Consider the following 7,353-nt stretch of genomic DNA (forward strand, 5'->3'; position numbering starts at 1 on the left):
TTCAAATATTCTTAGATCTTCAATAAATACCTGCACACAATTAACTTGAATCTCTTGTGATAAATCACACACAAAACGGAGTCCGTGAACAATGGATTATCACAAGACGTCTTTAGATCTACAAACAGTCTAAAGATCCTCGTCGAAACTTCGATCTAGTTTGAGTGAATCTTATATCAGAAGAGAAGATTCTCAAGCATAAACAAACTAGGTGCAATCAAAGTTCAACAACCATTAGTCCATCAAATCAATCGAAAACTAATAATACACCGCAATTATCTAGTTTTCCACCAATGGTACTAATAGAGCTTCTCAATCCCAAAGAAGTCTTTAAACCGAGCGACCGTAAGGCATTTCTCCTAATTAGGTTACTTTCCTCTCCGAATAGGCGGCTCCACCAGTAACAACATAACTAGGTATTTTTGTTGGCTATGGGGATTAGTTTGATCGAAATGCAAACTTTGATATTTATAGACCAAGGAAGTTCTGACACCAAGGAATTTCCAAAACCGAAAATATTCTCAAGATATGCAATATATTTCCAAATTCGGTTTCCATAATTCCTGGAAATGCTTTCTCCAAATATTGACCGAAAATCTCTTAGAAAATATCCAACTAGTAAATGCACATTACTAATTTTCATTTTACAAAAATTAAATTAAAAACCTTAATTAAAAGATTCTCAATTTATTTTCGATCCGGGATTTTCCTTTAACTATTAAGGAATATCTTTGAAAAATAAAAGATAAGTGTTACTGCACGTGTTCAAAGTATGTCGACATCTTTACTTTGTAAGTCTTCTTTAATACTTACAATCTTGGAATCGATTTGCCACACTTCCAGACAAGTTTATAATTGGTTCATCTGACTTCCAAGAACTATGTAATTGATTAAGAACACTCAATCACCAAACATGGGTTTCACGATTCTACCAAAAGAAGTTTCGGTTCTACCTCCTTGTGGGTATGGGAATTAGTCACACTAGCTTTCCAAAATCCGGTTGACTAGGTACTAGGATCGGTTCCCACATATATATGGTATCTAACTTGTATTTGTTGCACATGTGCATAGGATCGATTCCCAATATCTAAAAACATGTTGCACATGTTTATAGGATCGGTTCCCAATATTTAGAAACTTTTTGCACCTCATACAAGGATCGATTCCCCTTTGTGATCGGTTGCACCTCTTACGAGGATCGGTTCCCCTTTGCCTAGAGTTGGTCATACCAATTACAACAAATCGATCATACCATCTCGGGTGATTACTTAAGATCGGTTTCACTAATAAAAGTCATACCAATACAAAAGTCAGGCCTTGTGAATAGTTTTACCAAGAACATAAACAAGTCATGAGTGGTTATACGAATCACACATATTGGTAGTTCAAAAGATAAGCAATGAATAAAAAATACCAATAAGCCTAGCGATTTCCCTTTCGATTCACGAAACAAGTTCATGAATTTACTTCCTTTAAACGAATGTAAAACATTGTTTCCTAGGATGAAATCTTCACCTCATACCCATACATAATCACAATAGCATTCAAACGATTTTGTCGATGTCTTATATACGAAGTTCAAAATATAAGTGTTATACTTCGTATTGTATTCCTTAATACTACGTCTAACTAGAGTATAATCATTCATACTTCGCGGATATTTTTACAATATGCACGACTTGAAAGATACGTTAGGGAATGAAACAGTTCAAGTCAAATATTACTAACCTCAAATGGAAGGATGATGTTGTCGTTGTAGCTCCTTACTTCTTTACTTCTTCAAGTCTTCGCGTAATACTTGTAATGTCTCATATCCTAATACTTTCAAGATAACCTATACGAAGTTGACATCCTTGGTGGAGCTTTAAATTGTTGTTGTTGTCTATCCGTATGAATTTGTGATTTTGATAGTTATTAGAACTCTCAAAGTATTTTCTCTTTATTCTCACACTAAATTGTTATTCTAGTACATAATCAAGCGACTCTTTAAATGAGTTTTGGTTCACTAAAATATGACAACCAAACTTGACATACCAACGCTTGGTGGGTTCAACCTAGTTATGCTCTAACAATCTACCCCTTTGTCAATTTTAGTGACAAAACTCTTACATCATATGGATAAACAAATTACAAGAATTCATTACACATACGCTTGATTCCCAAATTCAACAGCACAATAACCTGTATACATTCAATCCATAAATGCCTATGTTGACATTATAATAACAAAGCTAATACTCCCCGTAAAGGTAAGATATGTAGATTTTCAATCTGCACGTCTTTGTTATTCCTTTGTAGTCCATATAACTACAAGTATCAATATGATATGCTACTCCCCCTTAGTCTATGTTTTACTCTTTCGTTAGATAAAACGTTTAAGCTCCAATGTCCTTTCCCTTAGTGATACCAATCAATATAAATGAATACCAGTATCACTTGTTTACTCCATATATTTCTCCCCCTTTTTGTCACAAAATGACAAAAGTACGTGCAAATAAAAGACAAACCGAAAGGATCTCACAAGACTTGCAACCTATAGAGTTAAGCACGAGGGTTCCACACACCATTTTTGATAACCAATATCAAAATTGAAACTACAAAGTAATTTTGTTTTGATATGTTACCAAGGAAACAATTTCCCGAAGCAATTTTTCCTAATAGTTTAGCAAACCAAAAATCGACTAAGCACCTCAGTTCCTTTGCTAAACCGACTGTACAAATATAATTGCTTATTGGATAAGACCAAAATAAAGATAACTCTATTTTTCTCATCAGGTTCTAATTATCCATATAACTTAGACCTTTCACTTTTAAACAAGACAAGTACTAGGTTAGTTAACTAGCATTTCTTGTTAAGGCATTCGATTAGACTTGAATAACCGAAACCTCCACTTTGATAAGTCTAACTAAGATCAGAATTAACTTAGTTTCTCTTATCCGGAATCGAAATGGACTAAAGGTTCATCCCGAAAACCTTTTCTTTTGTTAATCCATAAAACATTCATACAAACCAAATAAATCAACTTGCATAATTATTTACCTCGACCGGAAGCAATTGAAACAACATAGACATTAAAGCACGACAATTGCACCAGAATTTTGTAAGCCTAAACGATTGATACCAAACAATAAATCAAGATAACAATAGTTTTTCTTAACCGGAAACAATTGAATCACACACACATCCTTACACAAATAATGGAATAAAACATCAATTGTACCAAAATTTTGTTAAGAAAAAGCAATAAAAATATGCAATAAAATCATGCTTTTCTTAAACAAGAAAACGATTAACTAACAAAGTCGTTACTTCAAATTTTGCATCCTCTTCTCCAATATGTTTGCATCTTCTTTCCAGGGAGAATTGATATCGAAATATCGTTACGTTGTCATCCTTATGCAAAACAAAAAGAATAACAACAACCAACCTTTACCAGAGAAAAGTTGAAAACCGGTTTTTAACTATTGCAAGCAAAAGCTGAAAACCCCGAAACACATATGCTTTTATGCTAAACCAAACGATTCAACATATTGTGATTTTTTCACATATTGTTTCAATCAGAACCCCTCATGATCCTTTGATAAAGCCTATGTTATAGGTTTGAAAGTGGTAAGTAAAAGTTCGTTGCTCGGACTTGAATAGATTTTAAAACGAAAATATATGTACAAATTTGTCACAAGATGTTCGAGAGGTATTGGGACTAAGGACTTGGCCAATTCTTCATGCATGTGGTATATTTTATTTATTCTTAACAATTACTGCTCAAAACATAAATATATGGACTCTTATTTTGCCAAAATAGATTCTCAGAATATTAGTTATAAATCGTAAGCATGGGACATCAAACATTTAAGCAAGCATGCCGCATCAAATAAAATGATAACTAATTAATTAAAATCATTTTTCAATTTTTAATCAGTGCAAAAGTCATAAAAAGAATAAATTAAATTTACCACAATGAAGAAAATAGACTCCCTCCGTCGTCCCAATGTTGGGTTTAGCTCCTCATATTAATCATAATCTCAAAATGTTTTATTATTGCTCCAAAGTTGATTACAATTGAGTAAACAATGCAACAGAGAAATCGCAACAGCAGTTCCTGTTGCGAAGACGATGTTGGACTGTTACAGAGAAACAAAAGGTGACGGAAAATTAAATGCTGTGGTTTACTTCTCTGTTGCAAAATATGATGAAGAAACTGTTGCGATGAAGATAAACGTTGCAGAGCAGTTGAAGAAACAGTTGCAAATGGATGAAGGAACCGTGGCCGATTCCTTGTTCTTCACGGGCAGCAGCAGCAGCAGCAACAGAGTTCTGAAAACTCTGATTTCTGCTCCTCTGGCCCTCCTTTCGACTCCCAACTCTCGACAGCCCTTCCCTGTGATAGTAGCAACCTATTTATACACCTAAGCCTCATTGAATCTCGCCATAACTCCTCAAAAATCTTCACAATGAAGAAAAATATTTTTGAGAATAATTTCTTATTTCTTCCTCTGTGTACGTTAATTGTCTTGGAAATCTTCATAAACTGATTGATACGCATCCTAGGAGAATATCTGGGCTTAACTACACAAACATGCAACATCTTTTACGTGATTTTCTTTCCAAAAATGAGACGATATTCTTTTCTCTGTTTTGATTGGGAATTGATTTTCTGGACAAATTTGATCGATCCCAACCACCATAATATCTTCATATACTCATATCACATATACCCATTAAGTCTCAGCTCTTTAATCTCGTTAAAACACCTTCAAATGTCGAATTGAAAATCTGCTAGTAAAGGAAAGAATTTTCCCGCCAAAACAAATTTTGAATTTTGAAAGAAGGTCGCCCCTTATCCAGTGGTCGCCCCTTATCCAAAAGCGAGAGTCCGAATAACACTTGTCCTCCGGGTGCCAAAATCAACTTTTCGAGCCGAATTTTCTTAAAATATTTATTTCCAAAAAATACCTACAAATACATAAAATAACAAAATTAGTACAAAATCGAGTGCCAACAATACGGACATTGAGGACAAATTAGACACAAAAATGTGTCTATCAGCCTACCAACATGGGCTAAAACTTAATCCTGCTAAACCAAAAAGTCACCCAAACCATAAGGGTTCACAACATATGAGATCGAATATTAAGGTTAGAAAACCGAAATCAAACATCCCATAAACATACATGGCAATGAGATAAAGCATTCAAGTACAGGCTACGTAAACCAAAAACTATCACAAGAAAAATTATAAACCAATAATTTTATTCATAAATAAGATAGTTTTATTCATAATAGATTTTATTGAAGGAAATCAAAAACTATTGTCTAGTTTATTTTCTTGAAGACAAATCAATCTTCATTTATTTTCTCATCAGAATCTTCTTCAGAGTCTTCTTCTTGTTCTCCTTTTAGAAACTCGTTATTGATCGTTAGGATTCCTTCAAGGGTTTCCGGATCATTTCTATAGGCAAATGCCAACTGTTTCTGAATACAGTCCAATTGTCTCCCAAGACATAAAATATGGAACATGAGATCTCCATTGTTATAGATTTGATCATATGAGATGCTAGATCCCTTTTGAGTTCCACTCATCCGATTGATAATTACATGTGACACAATTTTAGTATCTTTTTCATCTCCAAAGTTGTTCCCCGTTGCTTTTTCATACAGCTTGGTGATGAGACATGGATATCCAAGATTTCTATGAAATCCTGTGGTATTGAGAGATTCAATGATTTTAGTCATTTGATTGATAATTATTCCACAAATATCAATTTGCTTTTTTTCCTTCTAGAAGGTAGTATATAAATTCAGCAAATTCTCTACTCCATTGTGAAGAATCTCTTGTACACGCAAAAAGAGTTTCTACGACAAGTTGACCAAAAATCCTTAAGTAGAAAGGTACATCTTTGGTTATCATCTTTCCCTTTTTCCATTCGACAGTTTTACCAGTGATAAGTTTTGAAATGTTATCGTGCTCAATTTCAGAAGTGTTAGAGCATTGCTCCGTCGAACTCGCATGCGTTGATATCTCAAGAATGTTTGTCAATATTAGTGATCAAAACTATATGTCTTAATTTATAGTTTACTTATGACGAAGTCTCGGTCTAGGATAGTCAAGTGTAGTTGAAGCTCCAGACTCCATGGCGATCATCTTACGAAGACGAAGAACTACTCGAGGAACCGGTGTAACTTCATCCGACTAAAAGGTATGTGGAGACTTGAACTTATCTATCACTCAAAAGTATATTCTATCTCCTACTCTTGAGACAAAGTCGTATAAGTATGATAGTTTTCATACATACACATTTGCTATTTCGAGCCGAGTTTACTCGCCTATTTTTTTCTCGAAATATGTGTTGGTAAGCTTTCGCTTTAACCATTTTCATCTTTACCCGTGACGAAAGTCATGATGACGTTTCAATCTTAAAAATAGCTTTGATGACGATGATAGTCATGAATAACGATTATTATAACATTATAGAAGAATGTTTCAATGATTGAAATGTAGAGTTGAGATTACCATCTATGGATATAAGCATATATAGTGTGTTCCTACATTAGTGTATAAATTCATGTGTCGGAATCCAAGTGCGTGCATATGTGTGCATGAGGTATTGGTGAAGGAGACAGTTTGATTACGCGTACCCACGGAAGTTTTCATACCGAAATTTTTTGCCGGAGTTTGTAAGTTTGCAAACTAGTAAACCAGTCACCTTAGGTACGCGTACTCACGGAAGTTTTTGAACCGAAAATTCTGCTGAGTTTGTAAACTCTAATCCGGTAGCTAAGGTACGCGTACTCAAGCTGGTGATATCTCGAATCGGTAGTTCATAAACTTAAAACAATAAATTATAAGGAATGCAATCTTTGCAAATCGTGGCTATATTGTTCATGAATTAATTCAAGTGAATCAAACCGATTTTGTTTCAATTGTGTCTATGAATAAAGACCTAAGCAATTGAAAAACTCTTGAACTAGTTCTTATGAGTCATTTGAACTAGTTATGAGAAAGATGAATATGGTTAATATGAAAGTGCTCTTATGGCTAACCATTGGTTAACTATTTGTGAACCAACTAAGTGTACACCTTTAGGTACGGTTACTCAAACCTAAATGAATACATTTCATTTGTGTGTGTGACAAGCTAAATTTCGATCAAACAGTTGAAATATATTATCTTGGTTGAATCAGGTTTTTCATCTGACGGTGAATATTGAATGCTTTGTTACCAAGGTAACTTAGAATTGCAAACCCTGATTTGAAAAATATATAAAGGAGACATATAGCATCTGGAAAAACTAATCCCCACACCTCCTGTGTGATACGGGTTGGTTTGCTAGAGTCGATTCTCCTTTAACCTT

The sequence above is a fragment of the Papaver somniferum genome, chromosome 8, assembly GCF_003573695.1.
Source record: "Papaver somniferum cultivar HN1 chromosome 8, ASM357369v1, whole genome shotgun sequence".
Classification (NCBI taxonomy): Eukaryota; Viridiplantae; Streptophyta; class Magnoliopsida; order Ranunculales; family Papaveraceae; genus Papaver; species Papaver somniferum.